This window comes from Poecilia latipinna, unplaced genomic scaffold (assembly GCF_001443285.1).
Source record: "Poecilia latipinna isolate Pla-1442-1.1 unplaced genomic scaffold, P_latipinna-1.0 Scaffold130, whole genome shotgun sequence".
Lineage (NCBI taxonomy): Eukaryota > Metazoa > Chordata > Actinopteri > Cyprinodontiformes > Poeciliidae > Poecilia > Poecilia latipinna.
In genome coordinates this window covers 432,755-454,356 of record NW_015112746.1, presented here as the reverse complement: position 1 = coordinate 454,356, position 21,602 = coordinate 432,755, and the positions used below count along the sequence as shown (strand labels likewise).

The window sequence follows — 21,602 nt, the reverse complement described above, 5'->3', positions numbered from 1 at the left end:
GGGGGGGGGACGGAGAGGAGGGAAGGATGGGGGGGGGGGGGGAGGGAGGGGGGGGGGGGGGGGGAGCAGGAGTGGGAAGGTGTTTGAGCGAACTTTATTAATCAAGCATCTGGGATTAATTGTTATGAAGTGTCACCCATAAATTCTCCATTTGGATTTAATAATCTCGGAGGTAGATTTAACAATCCCTGTCGTGATTTGAGCTTTATTGAAGAGGCTGCGGAGAAAGAGAGAGGCAGAGGGAGGAAAGGGATGTGGTGACACAAATAGCTTCTCAGCGGACAGTCCCTCTCTGTATGACAGTTATGAAATACAATTATCAGCAAGATCTGCTTAAGAATTCATCAACTGCACCTCTGCCTTCCGAGGAGAGCGGGAAGGGAGGGGGGGGCAACATACAAAGCAAGTCTTAACTGATAAGACTTCTCTTTTTCCCTGCAGCCCTTAAACTATCATTTCAGATTCCCCGGCTCAGTCTTGTTAAGTCACTGTAAAGGTACGACACGCATATTGCTTTGCAGGTTATATTAAAGCATAAATCATTAGGTAAGAAAAGGGAATATGGTAAATGACACACCGTATGCAAATCACCCGGGATCACGAGTGGTTTGTCTGAAATGCATCACCCGCTGGTTTGCATCAGGGTCAATAATAGCAGTTAATCTCTGCGCGCAGTGAAAATATACTGTCAGGGAATTGCACAACACCCTGTCAGTGCACAAAAGTAACTGGATCATAAAACGCGCATGATTTCAATCAACTGTCATCTAATTGCAGCCGCACCTTTTGAAACGAGTGAAGAACGGCCACAATGTAGGTTGACAGTGTGCATAAAATTTGCATAACTTTGCATATCCCAACGCCATTAATGTTAGTTTTATTGGAGGCTCTCGTTTCTTCTGCTTTTTCTTTTTGTAGGTTGTCTTAAAGAAACAAGGACGGATGCAGGACAGTTCAGTTAATTGTTGAAGGAATTGGCCTGACTCGACTATAATCAATACGTTTTAACAAAATGGAGCTACGATCCAGCTGTGCTGCTTCCATCTCCCAAACATTACTCTGTCTGATCTTGGGAAGCTATTATCTCTCCGACAAAAGACGGATCTCAGAAACAGAATGACTCTGTCTTCGATCTGACTCGGAATGGAAAGTCTTTACGAGACAATTTTTGTTGGACGCCGGAAAAGCTCGTGAAATATTTGCCTTTAACGAGACGTTTCCTCCTGCCAGATATCGCCCTGATCAATGACGCTTCTGCTCCAAGAGAAACGGCAATACCTGGAACCCCGGTAAAAACCCTGCGTCACTCAATCCCTCACTGACACAACATCCAGGATTTAGCTCGGTTTAATCCGAGGACCCCCGTCGTCTCCCACCAGGAACTACAGCTGCTGGCAGGTAATGTTGTGGCTTCAGTGGCATTGCTCCGTGTCAAACTCTTTTGAATTTGTCAAGCATCAATTCAGTCAAAGAGAAGAAATCGTCTACTAACGTTTAGAAACTTCAAGAATGAGTGACCAGAATGGTTGCAGAACATTTCCTTCTTTTTTTTCCCAAGCTGTACTTTTTTTGGTTTTAGCCCCGTCATATGGGGCATTTTTGGGTACAAAAATGAAATATGATGGAACGTTTCATACAAACCACCATTTTAAAGTTTCTAAGACAACTGATAAAAGTTTGTAGGATCTCATCAATCCATCTCAAGGAAAAGCTGGTTTTGACTAATCACCAGCAGGAGATGGCTTATTTTTACTTTTTCTTGATCAAGTGGTCATAATTTCTCATACTTCATTTAACTCTACCAAACTGGGATTATCTCCCCAACGCATACAATTTTGCATATAGTGATGCAAAACTGTAGCAATATTATAGTTTGTTAAATTATTTTAAAGTTAACCCACTAAATAAAATAAGTAATTCTTCACCCAAGACTCAAATGTTTTTAATCACACTTAACTTTGACAACTTCAACTTCCTGACATGGCAAACATCTTGTTGTTTGACTTCAAATGTTTAAAAAAAACAAAAACAAAAAAACATGCCAGAGTTGACAATATATTCTTAAACTTTGTTTGTGGCAAGTTATATTTGATTGAGATGAGCAAATACTGGGGTTTAGTTTTTGCTGTCTCTAAAGATGCAAATAAACTGGAACAAGGTAAATGAACTTAACATTTTAAATGTTCCACTATTGTGTTTTTGTTGTTTCTGCAGCAGATCCTCCTGGATCGCTGCTGAAGACGACGGTCACACCTTCCCGAGTCTGGTTCAGCTGGATTCTTCCTGTTGAAAGATAACTTTCCCTTTTCCCCACATTAAAATAATTGACTGTCATGATCAACTGATCATATTTGCTTTTACAGTGTTAAATCGGAAACATTTAGATCAAGGTGGAATGCATTTGTTTAGATTTCAATTGGAATCTGATGTCAGAAAAAAAATCGCATTCAATGTATCGTGATTCGGATGGGTTCAGTTTTTCTGTATTAAAATCTCACTTGGATGACTATGTAGTTGAGGCCCTCTCTCTCTCTCTCCCTCTCTTTCTCTCTCTCTCTGTATATAAAACTTGTTAAAATGCCTCAAATCTGTACCAAATGATTTTGTAGTATTACGTCTTATTTTTTCATTACTTATTTGACTTTAATATATGTTACCTGATTATTTTCTAATAAAACACATTTTCTGTGTGGTTTATCTGCATTTACATGTGGACTTCTGCCTTCATCTCTTCATTTGGTTCAAGCTTTATTTCCTCCTTCTAAAAAGTGTCATCTGTACACATGCACAGGCATGAAAAAAAAAAACACCACCACCACATTCAAATCTAAATCTTTTATTATTCATTTTGGGCTGGACTCCCGAAATGTTATATGAATAACATGTCATATCGCACTGCGTGTTATTACCAGGCACCATTTTGCACCCTGCCCTGTAATTTTTCCCTAACCCTGACAATTTAGCATGCCCTGATGCTGGAAAGTGACACACAGTGATTTTAAAATGAGCCGAGATGACAGAGGTGCACCAGATGCGTCATCGAATTCAGACCACTTTATCATAAAACGCCTCCTTTGCTTTTATGCCGCTTAGGTTGAAATTCTTTAGCTGGGGAACGTTAATATAGGGATATCACAGCTCTAAGGAAATGTTCCAATCAGCCATAACATTTTGAGCGGCGTCTTATCCTCCACGTTCTGATCAGTCTGAGAATAGACATAAACATTCATCTACAACCAAGTACGTTATCCCTAGATTGTTTGGATTGGGTTATTTGTGGTGTGATATTGCTAAGGATATAAAACAATCATAAAACTAATTTCCATCTTTACTACAGGTAGCCTATCAGTCTTTAAAGATTGAAGTTATTTGATAAGTGAAAAATCTATTTAAACCAAAAAATGATTTTCTTCAGTGATTTTGTCGAAAACAGACAATTTATGTATTTTATCGTTGGCAGGTGACTTTATAAAAGCAAGTTTGCTGAAATTATTTGAGTTTGAATTTAATTTGGGAACACTAGAGATGGTGACCCGAGTTTGAGACCAACTTCAGTCACGGTAAAGTAAAAAAAAAAATCTAAAAGACTAAAGATTCAGCTTTAAGTTGTGCACTAAAGATTTGAGACTTGCCCCTCAAACACTTGAGACTTGTGATCAACATGTCTGGGGCACTGTGTGACGGATTTGTCTTTGAGACCCTAATTGTTCAGTGTTAGCCACACTTTCAATTTGCTGGCCACCTCAACAAAGATTTAGACTTTGTTGAGGTGGCCTTTATTTCAATTCCTCAAAACATTTAAATAAAACTTTCTAAATTAGCTCAAACATGCACACAAAACAAAAGTACTTCAATAACACTGCAAAAATCAAGCACATCATCTTCCAGGTGACAAGATAATTTTATTAAAAATAAAACTGTCTGTCCTGTTGATCCTTTTCCCATCATTGCACCTGCCTCACCAGTGAAGGACACCAATATCAGCGGACGTCAGGATGAATGAATCTCATCCATCAGAGGGCTTTGGGATCCAATCAGTCCCTTGACATAAACATCCCTTGACAAGTGCTCAAATATGTTACAGCAAGGAGAGGGCTGGTTTTAAAAGGACAGGGTGTGAGTGTGTAAGTGAGATAGGAGTGAATCAGTCAGAAAGAGGCAGCAATACGAAGAAACACTGCAGATGTGTGTAGAAACAGTGATCATCAGCATATTATAGTAGTCTATGAGTTTTAAAAGGCCTTTACGTCTAATCCTACTCAAAATCCTGTAAGAGAGTATGCTAAGCTGTGAGCGTCTCTTGATGCCCAGTTCAAACCCTGATTACGAAATCGAGTATCTCAGATGTAATCCCAGCAGGACGTGGCCGTCTATCTAAACTAACAGGCCGAGATGATTCCACCAATGTTTGGTGTTGGGTTTTTACAGTAGGCTCCATGTTAACGTAGATCCAATGCATTAAAATAGTTTATATCTATTATCTTATTCACACATTATTAGGAAACCCCTTTTGATGAAAACAGCCGCTCCAGATGTATCTAAGCGAATTGTCCTGGTGCTTTATTGTGCTGCGTCTCATTTTTAAGAGTGTAATTGTGGACACATTAACTTGCTCCGTTTGTAGAAAATTGCAACCAAGTAAAAGCTGGGTATTTTGGAAAGCCATATCAGTCACTTTTCCCATTGTGTTTGACAACAAACAGACGCAGTAACTCGGAATCAGGATCGGACCAAGCGTCATCTCACCTCACCAAAGATGCAGCTCCGCCTTTCCCCCCTGGTATTTGTGCGCACCTCTGCATCATCAGCACCTCCTCATGAGCAACAGAAGCCGTGGCGTTCTATGTGTATGCGGGGAGTGGTGCGTGAGTCTGTGCTCAGGTGGCAGACACCCTCTGTAAATCATTTCAGATCCATTTATTCAGGGGCCTGTGTGCAGACGACACCTGCACAATGCTGCCAAAGAAGTGCCACAATGTCAGCGACTTTGTTTGCAGCTCTGACCCCCCACCGCCACCCTGCCCCTCCTTACCCCCACACGGTGTGTGTCTATGTGAATCTGCTTGCATCCATATACAGTCATATAAAACAATTAGGAGTCTGTAGTGGATATTTAAACTGATGTCTATTTTTTCCAAACATATTTTCTACCAGGACACAGAATACCCTGGCTCATAATAATGTTTAGATCAGTGTTTCCCAACCCTGGTCCTCAAGGCACACTGACCTGCATGTTTCAGATGTTCCCCTGCTTCAACACACTTCATTCAGATGATTGCAATTCAACAAAACCCTGTTAATTAGCCATCAATTGAAATCATGTGTGCTGAAGCAGGGGAACATCTAAAACATGTAGGTCAGTGTGCCTTGAGGACCAGGGTTGGGAAACATTGGTTTAGATCACGGACATGCAGAGTCCGGTTCTACTTTGCCTGGATTTGTTTTTACAGGTTGTCTCACATTTTCTTAAACCACTGTAGAGTTCATGGTTGATTCCATAACGAGGAGCTGGCCAGTGACCAGGTGCTGCTGCTCTGTGGCACTTCCAGCTCTGTGCTGTACAATTAATACAAAGTTATTTTCCTGAAATGCTGCCTTTCATTTTTGTCAAACGTGTCCTCTGTCCTGGTGTCCAAAAGGAGAAGGAAAATATGTTTTAAACTGTCCCAATGATGTTACTCCAGAAGTTTTGAGTTCTTCTGCAGAAATATCAGTCAGAAACAACCAATCGGAGGCAGGGGGAGAGTCTTGTGCTACTCGCATCCTTTCCTTGCTGTCTAGGCTACAGCTTTCCACATTGGAGACTTCAGTAAATGCCCAGGCCACCAATGATGGCAGATAAAGTGTTTTCCTGCAACGGTACCTTATGTCACCATCATTAGCACGCTAAGTAGCGCATATACAAGCATGATTGACACCGCTAAGACCGTGTCCCTGGCTCTGATTGGTTGTTTCTGACTGGGAGTGGTGCATTTCTGCTCATATCAGTAGGACCACAAGGATAAGGTACAGCAGCTAAACTGTCACGTCATAGTGACAGTCTTAATATGTTTATAAAAACCATATTGTTCACAAAAGTTGCACACTGCAGCTTTAAGCATTCAAAAAAAACACAGAATTTCTTAATTTTACTCACATGACTGTGAGCAAGTATTCTGAGTTTTATATTGATCAAATCAAAGCTAGGTGACTCAGTTAAAAGTGTCTTATTGAGAGAGAAAGGGGAAATAACAACAAGATACTCTTTCTTCTTGCTGCTGTGTTGCTTTCAATGATTCCTGCTTCTAATCCAATTCACTCTGGAGGATAAGCAGTTAATTAAATTACTTTAATGAACAAACCAAAACTAAAACGGGGGGAATAAATAAATAAATAAATAAAAAAAATCTTTGCTTCCTAAATAGCAAATTAATTTTCTAAAACACTCAAGATCTGCTTGATGGTATTTTTAGGCTGGATTCATATTTTTTGATATGACAGCTGTCTCGCTGTGTTCAAAATGAGCTCGTTTGCGTGTGTCATTTGCACGCTGACAGTCAGTTGTGACAGTTGTAAAGTGTTCTTGAAAAAGCGCCCGGCACGGACACTCGAGGCAGTCAGACGAAAGATTTTGCTGGCTGTGATGTCTGTGTGTCAAATTACTTATCTCGCTAAGCATATGCTGGCACTTCAGAATCATATACTTCAAAAACCCCCGGATCCTTCAAAAGCATCAAAAAAAAAAAAAAAAAAAAGCATGGGGACTGTCTCATTCTACACATCAGTCATGTAGCCACCAGCAAAATGAGCTGAGATGTCATTTGCACTCAACCAAAAGCTTCCGGAGACATTTAAAGACACTCTCGATGACTGTTTCAATTTGGGAAGACTGTTAATGATCTCGTCTCAGCTGCCTTTTGTGCGTCTTCCTCTGAAGATACAAGTGAGTGACAAAGAGGGCTTAGATGTGCACTTCAGCTAAAGCAATTGCCAATTATTGATTTGAGAGCTGAAGACTTATTAGCAAATCTCTGCAGGACTTATTATCCAGCTGTTGGCCTAGATTTTGGGATTGTTTCAAAGAGGGAGTCAACATCGGGGTCAGTTGAGCTCCAAGAATAATAGAAGATGAAATGATAATCCCCGCTGTCGCACGGTTTTTAACGTTTTGTTTAATGAGCCTGGAATACATTCATACAAATAAAACCAGCCTGCAAACAATAAAAAAAAAAACCCAACCTGCTTTGTAGAGCTGAGCAGCGTTGAGGGAAGCTGACCTGTTTTATTTCTTAACTGGGCAGTTTTATTCCTGACATTCAACTAAAAACAAACAAAAAAAAAACAGCAGAGCAATGAAAACTGGAGGCTAATTGAACTAAAGAATGTGTGTCGCAAAGAGAGAAACCAGCTGACAGATAAAATGGAGTAACAATACACTGCTCTAAAGCAGAAACTGCTGGGCAGTATGACTTCAAGATGAACAGGAAACGGCTCCTCCTTTTTCTTTAAAATCGTCCTCCTGGACGACTGGGTTTTACTCTCTGCCGCCGGAGTGAGGAAACAAAAAGCAACGGCTACTCCACCTCACAAAAGCAGAAATGCTATTTTTACTTTTCCACCTTTTCCCATAGTTTTCAGCGTGTTTTGTGACAGGATTTTATGCGATAAACCATGTCGAAGAAGTGCACGACAGATAAAATTTGAAAAGTGTGGTGTGCATTTGCTATAATAACAGTTGCAAGACTTTTGAGGTGTGTCTATCAGTCATCAACATTGAGATATTGATATTTTCTATAGTTTTTTTTGTAGCAAAATAGCTCAAGCTCAGCTAAAACAGACAGCATCTCTACAGATTCCCAGTAGGACATTATTCTCACCCATGATATTAAATAAAAAGTTTTGATCCAACATATTCCACTGTAGCTCTGGATGAAAGTTTATGCTTGTTGTCCAGCCACAATGTTCTGCAGCCTCCAACAAACTTTCTTCCAGGGTAGCCATGTTTTATCTCCATCTATCTTCCCATCGTCTCCGGCTAGCTTCCCTGACTCTCTTGAAGAAAAGGGTCCCCACATCACGATGCGCCCAATGCTATGGTTTTCCATGTGGGAGGAGTGTTCATGTTGTGTTAGTATCTGTTAAACAATCATTTTTGTATGCAAGCTGGAAAGTTACAATTTACTCTGACCCGAAACCTTCTTCTAATGTTTCCTGTGTCCCACGCAGGATGCGTCATAAACTGGCTTTCTTGAGGATCTCCAACACTTTCATCAACGTCTCAAACATCCACCACCTCTACGATCAGTCGAGTTTATTTGAACAGCACATTTCAGGAAAACAAGGCACTTCAAAGTGCTTTACGTCATAAAAAAGCTCGCAGAGGCCCCGATTTGAGGAACCAGTAACACGGATTCCAGTGGTAACCTGTGAAACTGCTGCAATCTCTGTGCCCAGATGATTTGAGGCTTTGCTGGGAAATAATGGTGTCCACTAAAAATATTGACACGTTTTCGCACAATTTAGACATTCTCACTTAGGGATGTACTGACTTTGAAAACACTTCAAGCTCTTTGAATTGCCTTGTTGCTCTGCAAAATAAATTCCAGTGGTTTAGACATAAACCACTGGAAACAAAAGGCTGTGAGTCGAGTTATTTTGAGGAGTTATTCACACAGTCATGCAAGCTGAACACCGACTACTTTACTCATTTGATCAAAGCGTCATGTCTCCAGTGTTATTCCATGAAAAGACTTAAAAATATTTACAAAAATGGGACGGATGTTCTCAGTTTTGTGCGCATAGCTCACGCATGCACACATATTACGTCTTTTCTGTCTATGCAAAGAGTGTTTGAATCGACTTTATTTATTCATAAATACATAAACTCAGTTCACAGGTAAACAGGGGGTTAACTGTCTGACTGTCCCGCTCTGATGGGAGACACGTCCCCCCAGCAGATGGGCAAAAAGTTGATGCTGACACAAAGGAGAAAAACAACAAAGTCAATAGGTTAAAAATGGAGGCCTGGGAGAGATAGATCATCATCCCACCTCTCTGACACTCTGTAGGGCTTGACCTTACCAGGCTGCCGGGTTGTCACAGTGGCCTAATCAAGTAGTAGGCAGAGCTGCCAGACCCGGCCTCGTCTGAGAACACGCAGAGCCCGGGATTCATCAGTCCAGCTGATGCATGTGCACAAAGAGCACATGGTTTAAAAGTGACCGCTTAACCCCGTTGGCAGGCTCACTGTGCGGCGTTTTCATTTAAGGGGGAGGAATGCCAAATAAGCAAATAAACACGCCTGGCATTTCAAGTCTCTAAATGCACAAAATGTTTGTTAATACAGAAACAGCGCTAAGTTTGAATAGTACTAATACACCTTGGTTTAGGTTTGTTCAAGTACTGAATCTTGTTGGCTGTCGGGAAGTCAATCGGTGCTTGAAAATGCCAGATTTTCATCAACATTTGTTTTAATGCCAAATATACAGGCGCATATAAAAAAAAAAAAAGTTTAATTATTCCACTAATCGAGGTTCAAATGGAATTGATTATATTTAAAGTATTTACAAAGAGGCAAACGTAGCGTGTGCTTTTTCAGCTTTTCGCGATTGGAACGCAGGCTTTGATTTGCGAGAAGCTGCAGATTCCCAGAAATTATAATAAGACATAAGAGAAATTTGAAATAGAATTTTAAGTTCAGAAATGCTACAGCCCATAAAATGATGGGGGAGACTCCTGATTTGACAGCTGACTAACGACTCTCTTCGTCAACATTGCCAACTTTGTCAGTGGTGACAAAGTTGCTCACAGCTCACAGAGAGCTGCATCTAAACATATTAATGGAAAATTGAGTGGAAGAAAAACATGTAGTAAACAGGGGGAAAGAACTATGGGAAAACTACAGTTTTGAGAGCCGACTGTGTCAAAAAAAGAACATTTATGACGTTAGTGGAGATTTAAAAGGTGTGGCGCTGTTGGTGCTTCAACAGCCACAACACACAGATGTATCCAGGACTTGGGCTACAGCTGTCACATTCCTTGTCTTAAACCACTAATTAACTACAGACATCAGGAATTGAAATAAAACATGAAAGCTCCAGTGAATTTAGGAGCCATTGTCAACAGAAATGCAAACCTGTAAAACATTCTGCACAAAAACTATCTACTAATTATTTGATACATTTTATTTGATTCTATTTTTTTGCTTGGGTATGTGTACCAAAATAATTAAAACATGCTGTAATAATCATAATTTTGGCAGCAGAAGGAATAACGGTTTCATCTTAAAAAAAAAAAAAAACATTAAATCATGTTAAGTATTTTTCTGTTCATACTGTGATAGCGTAATATTGTTTCCTCCTACTATATTTAATTGGCTCCGATCAAGAAATATATTGGAAGTTTGACCAAAAAAAAAAAAAACTACATCCTGGTACCGTTACCCCAGTGCTCTCTGAATTTCTGTCTGCTCACATGGATTTGTCAGAAAAATGACAATGTATTTCATAGATGTTAATATTTTAAAGACAGCAATAAAGTCAATTGATACCAGCAAAAGTCCAACTGGAATAAGCTGACTGTGAACATGAATACCATTAAGCCCCTATTAGAAATTATTATTGACCTTTCTGTAGCTAAGCATGTGAACCTCCAACCCAACTTTTTAAAGTCTCTCCTCATCTGGATTGTGACCTACACGTGCTGGTCTTTAATAAATTATTTCTCTTATCTTATATAAAAAAATAAAAAAAAATCTGCAGGACTCCACATTTTTTATGAGTCTGTAAAGGTGAAGGCCATGCATATTAAGATTTTTATGCACCGTGAACTTTTGAGGTGTGCTTCACAGCTTATGTACAGTAATTAATTCCTGCAGGAAGCACAGTGCACTATATTTTCAACATTTTTTTATCACTATAAAGGGTGATACTGGCACAGAGCTGGATATTGTAAAAGAAGAAATAATCACTGCCATGATCCTGTAAAAAAAAGCTTGAAATGTTGGCGCTTGACTGACTTCAAAGACTAAAGTAAATGTGAAAAGCTGTTAAACTTGGAAAGACGTATAGAAAAATGGGAAGGGATTTTTTTAAAGAGAGATTTCTTGACTCACACAGTAAAGAATTTAAGAAATTATTCTGACGCTTCCTAATAAAAGTGCATCAATCCACTAGCCAGAGATTCGAATCATCGACTTTACATGCTCAGTGGGCAAATATTGAAAAATATGGTTGTTTTTATGATCACTTAATCAGTTAAAACTTAGAACATTCACAGTTTTAGGTTTCCGCTTTATTTAAAACTGCTCTCTCTCTCCCTCTCTCTAAACCCCCCCCCCCAAAAAAAAAAAACATGCAACATGCTTTTTTTCCCTTTTTAGCTCGGTTAATCTCAGGAAATTAATATTCAGTGAATTTCTAGTTTCTAATAAATTTGTTTCAAAATGAATATCTGTATCAATTACACCAATATTTCAAGTACAAATACAGAGACTCGTCAGTCCTAAGAATCGAATTTGCATTCAAATGCTGACGGCATCGGAGTTAAAACTAAACGTGATCATTTGAGCTGCTTACACTTCATGGTTGCAGTGATTCTAATCACCTGATTTACTGGTGGACTAAATTTCAGCCTGCATGACATCCCCTGCTTGTGTAAGAACATGAAAATCATTTTGCTCCATTTCTTGAGATAATGGCTTTCCAGTTTTTTTTTTTTTTTTTCACCTTCTCGTCTCTATTTCTCTGAGAAATTGTCTTGAGGAGTTTGAAGCTGCTGGCTGAACGATAACATTCCAAAGTCCCAAAACAGTGAAACCATGGCATCCTGATGTTATTTTTATTGGAGACACATTCTGCTTGTTTAAAAAGCTTCAGCCTCCTCCACAGACACACATTTCTGCAGGTATCGGTTCCAACTCAGTAATCCAGATTTTTGATCCAGATGTTTTTTTTCTGTCCTCCTGTTTGTGTGTGGAATCACTTACTGGAAACAGCTCTTCAATCCAGTTGATGAGATAAATAAATAAATAAAAAAATAAAAAAACTAGCTCAGCTTTTGGTGAAAAGTTTTGTCTTATTGTAGAAAGGAAAATGCTTATTTGAGGTACATTAAGTGCATTTGTAAAGCTAAAAACTCGACACGTTTTAAAGTCTCATTCATTGTTTTACGTTTCCTGTGTTTTGGTCTAGAGGAGGGTGAAGGTAAAGTACTTATTTCTCTCAAGCATCTCTAAGTAACGAGTTGGCTGCTAAAAGTCAGCGAATCTCTCCTCTTCTGTGGTCCGTCTTTGGCGACGCCGCTTGTTGACACGGCAGGATGAAGAAACGTTAATTTCTCATTCCTCGCCAGGTAGAAGTTAGTGTTCAAAAATTCTGCATGCGGCTTGAACTTAGATGTTAATGTTTTATCAAGGGAAAAAGTCAAAGTGAAAAAAAAAGAAATAAACGTTTGAAAATACATATGGGTACGTTTTATCAGAATCTTCTCAGAAATGAGAATAGGGTGGCTTTTTTTTTTTTTTTTTTTTTTTTACCCCAGTTTCACATCTGTGTCTTGCACAATTATTATGAGAAGTTTTCTGCTTTCGTATAATCGGCTGAATTGAATGATAATTTGATCATCTTCAATAATAACAAACCAGTATGAAGTGTTCAGGAAAAATCATTTTGCCTGACGTACTTTCGTGGACATCCTTGTCAATCAGAGGAGTAAAACTAAAGTCGTTAAAACAGGTTCTGGTCTCTGTATGGTTAAGAGTCAAGTCCTGCTGGAAAGCAAGATTAGCGTCTTCGTCCAGCTAGTCAGCAGAGTGAAGCGTGTTACGCTCTGATGTTTCTCAGTACATGGACTCTCCTTGGAGGCCAGAAAACAGTGAACCAACATCAGCAGATGACTTTGCTCTTTAATCCATGAATGTGAAAGCTCCCCACTGACTCTTCCTCCACACTCTTAAGATTTTGATTTTCACATGAAAGGTTAGGTTAAAAATGGAAGGATGGATTGAGGAGCAACAGTCCTCCCTTTTTTTTTTCATTTAACTGGTTTGAGACAAGAAATGTAACAGTTAAAGCCCATGTCATTGAAAAGTGTCTGTGTTGTGGCTCTTGAAGCAAGCCAAATGCCTTGTAAGTCTCACCAAAACGAATCTCATTAATGGGCTTTGATCACAATCCCTCTGAAGTGTGTGGTCATCTCTGTTGCTTATGTCTACATTTGTCCCGCACTGTTTTCCTTCCACTGAATTTTCCAAGTGAGCCTCATTAGTAATGACCTTTTTTGTTCATCCCTGTTGTGGTGTGTTGCAAGAGCACCAGTGTCTGCTGTGGGCCTGTGGTGACTGCTGATGAACTACTTTTAGGAAAGGTGTTCACGTTCCATTACTTTACCTTAACACATACACAATTTAAGCTTTATTCATGTCAGGTGTTAAGTTGTTTTTTTTTTGTTTTTTTTTTTGTCAGATATGTCTCACAGTCTACCATTACCGTCTCCAACACTGGAAACAGGTAAGCCTACACTTTGGAATTGGCCTCGACAGCTGAGTGAAGTCAATACAAGAAGCCAACATTTCTCTGTACTTGACCCCTTTCAGAAAAACCGCGACGTGACACCAAATCTTTTTGCTATTGCCAGTCAACGCGCGACAGCCGAATGGACACCTGGGGGGAGCGAAACTTTGGTTCTGCTCCACGCTCTCCGCCGCCCTTCTGCCTCGTAGAACAAGACGAAAACAAGCGAATCCTTTGCACTTGGGAGGGACACTGCACGCAACAATAGCATCCACCAATAGCTCTGTCAAACAACGCCATCTTCCTCGGATGTTAAAAGCTTTAAGAGCTGAGGCCTCCGTGACATCCACAGCCTCTGTGTGTCAGAGATGGTTGAAGAGTTGAGAGCGGGCTCCTCTGTTTTAAAAATACTGTGTGTGGGCGTGTGAGTGCGCACGTATCGGAGCGGCAAAAGTGACATTTGAGGGGCACTTTACAGAAGCCAGCAGTTGCTGGGGATCTTCTGTATCACCTAAAGAGCCTTTGTCAGTCATTGGAAAGCTGTCACCTTTTGGGGGGCCGATACGGTAGGGGGAGCCGGCTGACAGGTAGGAATTAATGAGAGGTGTATGACAGCAGACCTCGGTGCTCTTGTCTATGTGTGTGTTTGAGAGTGTGTCCACATGACTGTGACTGAGGTCCTTTGTCTCAAGAGGATGAACCGTATTTTTTTTTTGCCATCGAGATGAGGACAGACGAAGAGGAACAATGTTAAACACTAAAATAGAAATCCAACAGAGTTTTTTGGTATTTTTAGATGGACCCTTTCTTTTTACCTTCCCACCTGGTTGAGCATTTTGTTGGCATAGAAAGAGGAGCAGCCAATAGGACGGTTCAAATTCAATCGGCAGTCACTCACAACCACGATGATGTGCGACTATCATTTCAAACACCTGTGAATACACTCGCACGAGGTGGAGGAAGCATTTATTGGCACCCTTGGTGAAGAAGTGTAAAGACCCTTAAAATAAACTGATCTAACATTGCAGAAACGTACAAAGGAAAATCTAACTTAGTTCTTCCATGGGAGGAAAAAGTCTTGTGTTAAGAAACATTGAGTATGTGTTTTTTTTTTTAACAAAACCAGCACTGACAGACTTCTGAAAACTGTTGCTGTCAATACTTCGTACAAACTTCTTTCACATATAGTTGGAACTACAGAAAGGGGGATATTTCATTACATTCTCTCCTCTGATCTTTTTTGCAGTTCACAGAACAGGTTTCCGACAAGACAATGTTGATGTTAAAGTTTGATTTTGTGTCTGGTGAGCCATTTTCAAATTTTACTGGCAGATTCCACCAGATTTTTATTTCCAATCTCTTGGTATTTAAAAAAAAATAACTTACAAGGTTCTCAGGCCTTTTTGTGTATTTTAAAACATAAAAACATGTTACGAGTGTCGCACACGCGAACAATAGAGACATCGAGACACGCAAAGGTTGTAAATTTCTTTACTTTCCGTATTTTTCTGAAAATACAAACCACATTCATAAGTGGTTGAAATCAGACGACATCCCACGACTTTTCAATTTTCACTGTTTAGACTAAAGGTCTGCTCTTTTCTGTGACTATTTAACAACTATTTCCTTCAGCTCTTTTAACTTTGTGATGGTCAAGCATGTGATTACAGAACTAGTAACATTTTTTGTTGATGGTATAGTATTGTGAATCATTTTTAAAGGTATGATATACATAAATATAAATCACATTTTTAAATCTTTCACAAACTGAAGAATACATGTGTCCTGGCCTTTTTTGTTTTTTAAAGTAAATCTGATTGTCAGCGTTAACAAGCTTGCCTGAGAAACGAACCCAAGGACGATGAAAGGGTGTTTGTATATGTGCAGGTGTGTTAAACGTGTGTGTTTCCACATGAGCTGGTAAATTCAGATAGGAAGATGTTGATTTAAATAACGGACTCTCTAAGGATCTGACATAAAACTGCAAAAAGAAGAAAGAGATAGAGAAAGAGTGGGATCTAGGGGGTTGGGGGGGGGGAGAACAGCCTTCACCAAGTGAGTTTATCAGCTTGGCACCTGCTACTGGAACATTCTTGATGAACCAAAGGTTGTCTTCATTAAGCGCATTAATATTCATGACGCATGGTAATTTTGACACAGAAAAGGTCTTGGTAACCTTTTCGTGTGTGAAGAAAATTTTTTTTACTTCTCAAGGAAATTACAGTCCGGCAATGACTTAATTAATGTTCGCTTTCTTGGCCACGGTTTGAGGGCCTGTCAGTTTGGCGCGGGGCTGGCTGTCAGGCATGCCGAGGGCTCGGGGAGAGAAGGATTGAGGAAGAGGGAAAGACAGGAGGAGAAGGGAAGCGAGGGAAAGGGGGGAAAAACAGCAGACAGATGAAGTCAACATGCACACATTTTGCCCACAGAACATGGTAATACGTTTTTGCCTGTTGCCTTCAAATTTGTTTGTTGCCCTGTCTTCTTCCTCATGCCCTTTTACCCTCTCTCGACTTCCCAGTACAATATAACAAAATATGGAAAAGGTAGATCCAAATATTCCTCCTGGTACATTTTTCCTGCAAACCTTTTTTTTTTTTTTTTTTAAAGTAATTGAGATTAATCCTTCACTTGTGATTTCCTCCTTTAATTAAAACCAGTCGTGCAAGACTCGTGTGCCTCGTTGCCGTTATGACTGACATGACTCGAAGATCTATTGGATCAACCCACTGCTCAGTTGTCTAATAGTTGGCAATTTTACAGTCATAGTCCTGCTTTTATTATATTTTTCACTCTACACACACACACACACACACACACACACACACACACACACACACACACATTATATATAGACATCACAAGCCACGCAAACCGGTTTCCAAGGTAGTGAATCATTGCATGTCCCGCTCCTACATGGGGCAGTAAAAAATGTGAACATAAGGCAGCATTTCCTTTATCATGTCCAATAAAAATAGCAATTTGCCCAAGCCCTTGTAGCACAATATGGAAGGCGGTGTGTTTGGCTGATAATGTTGAGATGACAGATCGCTCCATACAGGGAGGTTTCTCTGCTGTCTCGCCTGCCCCGCGCAATAAATCGCAGGAGGAGACCAAAAGAGGGATGGAGAGAGGGGAAGAGAGAAGCATGAAGGGGAGGTATTTGGAAATTAAAGAGGAAGTGAAGGTGAAAGCAGCGACAATCTGAGGCAACGAGTTTGGGTCAGGGATGCCACTGAGGGTAAACTGCAAAACATGTTTGAAATCACACATCTAGTTTTTTTTTGGGGGGGGGGGGTTGTTATCTTCTGTCAGATTAACACTGCCTCGTGACCTACACACAACTTCATGAACTAAAAACACTTCACCACTGGCTCATTGAGTGTTGAGATTTGATTTTGGAAAAAAAAGAAAAGGAAATCTCACAAGTATGTCTGATGAGTGAATATTTCCTTAGCTAGGCGCCCACCTCGAGCCGCTGCTCATGATGTGCCTGTTTGGATGACAATGACTCACCTAAACAATGAATATATTGTCACTCTGTGCATACTTCACGCATCACTTAATATATTAATCCATTTCAAACGGATGCCTCGGGCTCCGGTGCACATTTGTGAATGTGACAGTTTGTTGAATATGTAAATGCCATTGAGTCAGATGCTGGGACTGATAAAGTGGCTCTGTCAATGTGTGCGAGCTGCACGGCTTTCGCAAAAAAAAAAAAAAAAAGAAGAAAAAAATATGTTTGGATGTGAGTGTCTCCTTCCGCTGTGCTTTGTTACTTTGATCATGTTCACTCAGCTCACTGCTCACTGCTAAACCTGCCTTAAGGAGCGTGTGTATATATTTATGTAAACAACTGTGTCCCTACCACGTCCCTCATAAAGTTAACTTTACTTATGTCACTGCTAAGAGATTAAAAGAATTTGCTCGCTATAAGCTCCTTTGGTTGCCTGCTAACAAAACTACATAATGTGTTTAAAATGTAGGATTCAAATATTGGATCGATTGGAACATTACTGGTGAAAAAATAGTCCAGAGTGGCCAAACTTAACCAGGTACCTTACATGCATTGAAAAGGAACCACGTTTCATGAAGAAACCCAGTTGTGTACAGAAAGCACAAGCAAATTCAGCAGGAAGGGGGCTGCCTTCATCTGCCATTAGAAACCAGGACCTTCTTGAAGTGAGGCGGGGTGTAAAAACGTACGTACATAATAACTGAAATGGTTTTTGTACAGTGCTAGGAAACAGGAGTACCCAGAGGAACTCAAGGTATCAAGAGGAAACCCACTAGTGTACAAGAACTCCACCATCCAAGAACCAAACTCAGGATCTTCCTGAGCATGCACGGAGTAGAGAAAACTCATGGACCCATGCATGTGCCACACAGAAAGTCTGCATCTGGGATTTAAACCTTGGACTTTCCGATAGTGAAGCAAGAGAAAACATATTTTTATATTGGATGAGAAAACCTGGACAACACAAAGGAAAGCCCCGTCCCCCAAAAAAACTTGCACATAAAGAGAACAAATAAACTAAATTGAGAACGGCTGCTTCTGGGACTTGAGCCCAGAATCTTCTTGCTGTGAGGAACAAAAAAAAATAAAAAATCCAAGTATACACATATTCCCTGACATTTGTATTTCTGGCCTCTGGTAGCAACCCGGAGTTTTCAAATGAAATCAGAGTTGCTGGAAAAAAACAAAAAACAAAACACTTATGCACAGAGAGAACATGGAGTATGTACAGAGAGAAGACTACAACCGGCATTTCAGCTAAGTGCTGTCGTGCTGTGACAAAATTAACTTAGGTTATTTTACAAGATGCTGGCGGGGAGTCCTAAGTTACCGAGGAAACCAAGAGGCGATCAAGGTGTTTCTGTTGTGACCCCAAAATTTGGAACAAGATTCTCCAGCGCAAAGCTTGGTTCAGGACAGATAGGGCTTCGTTACAGTAATCGCGTCTTGTACAACATTTATAAAACTGCCTTTGGATTACAAACAACTTCTAACCAAGTGAAACAAGTTAACCTCTCTCTGGAATATCATAGGTAATTTTGGAGAATAAATTCATGTTGATTAGGTTTTATGGTAACTGCTCATCTGTAAATTATTAGCATAATTGAAGCTTGTTTTGTGTATTGTCAACCATATTGACGCCAAATGTTGTGATTGTTTTGTTGCATATACTCCAAATTCATCCTTTCAGCAGAATACTGTTGAAAGTATAATTGGCTAGAAAACGTCTCTCCAGCCAAGAGAGTTGAATCCTGTTAAAATGCAGCAACATCTACTCTTTTAAAAGCCAAAAAGAAAACAAGAAGAAACTTAAATTGCAATTGGTGTGGCTTCATGCTCGCATCTCAAATGTTCTAAAATAGAAAAAATTTAACAAACACAAATAGAATACTGACATTTCTAAAGAAATTCAACTTAACTGTGACATGCATTAAAAAAAATGTTTCCCCATCTCATCAGGACACCCACTCCTTCCTCTTCCTATACACAAGTAAGAAAACTGACATAGTTTACTTTCCAACTAAAAGAAGAAAATCTATTCTGGGGCAACCTCGGAGAGTTGCAGCACCCATCATCATCATCTGCAAACATTTACATTTCCTCTTTGTGAGCAGAAACAGTGCATTAGTTTTGGAGTTGCTGCGCTCTGATGACAAATGGCACAGACCGATCTCCCTTTGTGTCTTTTTCAAACGGGATACTCAACCCCTTCTTCTGTCCTGCTGACTGTCTCTGGGCCTTTTCATCGCTCTTTTTCTCCCTTCCTGCCCTGTATATGTCTGCCATTAGGCAGATAGTCGCCGGTCTCATCTGTATCATGTCTCTGACCGTCCCCACAGGAGCGCCACGCAGTTGCTTGCTTAAGGATTCAGGAGCCACAGCCCCGTCCTCCTCACCAATCCCATGGATCAAACTGACACTTGGTCAGCATCAGCACATTATGAACTATGGCCACCTGCCACCGCAGACACATTGTTCCTTCTGTGGTGGTGTGAGGAATATAGAGAGAGGAGTGGTGGACTCTGCATGCTGACAGCTTATTCTCTCTCTTATCGCCGCTGCGAAGTGTGTCTATGAAAAGTCTACGGCGCGACTGCAGTGAGATGTTAAAGCGTAAATCGTCTGGTAGGGGTGAGTCCTTCTACTGTCCTAACTTTTCTTAAAATCTACGTAGTTAACCTGGAAGTAGTCTAACGGTTAATTAAAATTTGTCTGGTCAAAGCAGGGATATATAACTTGTATAAAAACAAACAAAAAAAAATCTAACATAATTTTTAAAAAATGTCACCACATCGTGACAATATATTATGAGACCAATGATTTGTGAAAAGATCGAGCTTCTCCCAGAGCTACTGTTGCCGTCTGACGAAACGCATAGCTCCCGGTCAAAAACAGCCAATCAGAGCCAGAGGGAGTGTCTTAGCACTCCCAGTCACATACACCCTTGCTCAATGTGTTAATGCGAGAAAAACAGCTTACAGTGAGCATATATACTAACATGATTTTACAAAATACACTGCGATATCCATATTCAAAAATTCTTATTGCATTCAAATTTGAAAACAGGAAGGAAAACTGGTTCAGAATGATTTTTTTTTCTTTTATGTTTTCGACTCCACTTACTGAGAATGATCAAAATATAAAGCACGAATTTGTACATCACATTGTATTGCAACCCTAAGAAAACCAACCTGAAAACTACCTCAAATTCCAAAAATTGGACTAAAAAAAAAAAAAAAAACTAACAGTTTGACTAATTTCTTTCACTTCATTTCTATATTACATCGCATAGAAATGACGGCTTGATGAGCTTTCCTGTTGAAAATGAAAAAGTTTTGTGGGACAGGAGTTCTCGCAGCTTCCCATTATGGCTTGGTCCTCCTCAACAGACTTCACGTCCCATTGACACCCTTCATGTACGACCAGCTGGCACCCGTCCACTGAATAATGAAACAGGTGATTAAAGTGAGTGATGCTCGGCCATCCATTCTCCCAAGTCTTCCCTTTAATGCTGCCATTAGACTCTTGTGTCCAAACTTAGCTAATCAAATGGCCTCGTTTACAGTTAACTGGCAGTACGTTGCAGCTCTGGCGCTTCATCTTAACCTGGATTTTTGAGTAGCAGGGGGAAAAAAATAAAAATAAAAATAAAATAAAAAATCTTTAATTACAATTTAACCAGGGAACTTACCGTTATAGATGTACTCAAACCATACTACACTGAGTTGGAATAGAAAATTATCTTTAAGTGGTTTAAAAATAAATGCGGTAACCTACAACATGTGCCCTTTTGGTTGCTTGCAGAAAATAACTGAGAACTTGTTTTTTTTTTTAATGAAGAATCTAAATGTGACTTTTTTTTTTTAAAGCCTTGTGACTCAGTTAATGAAGCTAAAGGTTAATGTGGCGCTTGTTAGAGGTAATTTTGACAAGATTTTCAAAGCGGATGCTGTTAAAACACTGAACAGCGAATAATATCAGGGAAAAGGCAGCTGCTTGTGTAAATAATTACAGCTGATTTCCTTACCATTTCTGCTTTATATGAGCCACCTTTCTATGTAGGCGACACTGTCTATGGTTTTAGTCTCGTCTCTGATATAAGGTATCACCGTCTTGTGACTAGTACTGTAACATTTACATGTTATTTTAAATTGCCAGAAAATCACAGCCTGCAAATGTAAACACTTTTTGTCTCCTAATTTTGTTCTGACTCTATGAGTACTTGGAAAACCCAGAGACTGGCTGACTGGTGAAGAAAGTCGATTGACAATATAGATAGATGCATAAATGGATGGATGGATACAACTCTTAACACAGCAGAATTGCTTCTGGAAATACAAATAATTCTCAATAAACACTTCAATCAAGTTCTTTTTTTTTTTTTTTTGCTTACCTTTCCAGACATCACAGGAACCCTCCTCCTAATTTCCTAGTCAGTCAACATTTTAAAGCTCTTTGGTTTTGACCTAGAATTATTAGACTTACTGAAAATGTCAGCTGTGAACATAACTGTATCTCCCCATCTGTGTTACATCCTAAATGTTAACATAATAATATATTTGACAGTAACCTGGTGGATGTATTTTTATAGA

General features: G+C 39.7%; 1 protein-coding gene and 1 long non-coding RNA gene across 3 annotated transcripts in view; one reads left to right on the top strand and one right to left on the bottom strand.

Annotated features, from left to right (window-relative positions):
- Positions 1-2,691, top strand: part of LOC106945150 (uncharacterized) — a 16,976-nt gene extending 14,285 nt beyond the window's left edge. The window contains exons 3-4 of one of the 2 annotated variants that reach the window (XR_001424491.1): positions 1,231-1,398; positions 2,215-2,691. This is a non-coding gene — a long non-coding RNA (uncharacterized LOC106945150). Of the gene's footprint in view, positions 1-918; positions 1,399-2,214 lie in introns of both variants that reach the window. The other variant, XR_001424492.1, reaches the window with a different exon arrangement.
- The window catches only part of LOC106945149 (teashirt homolog 1-like), a 202,801-nt gene that overhangs the window by 65,456 nt on the left and 115,743 nt on the right, over positions 1-21,602 (bottom strand). The gene's annotated exons all lie outside the window — the stretch shown is intronic.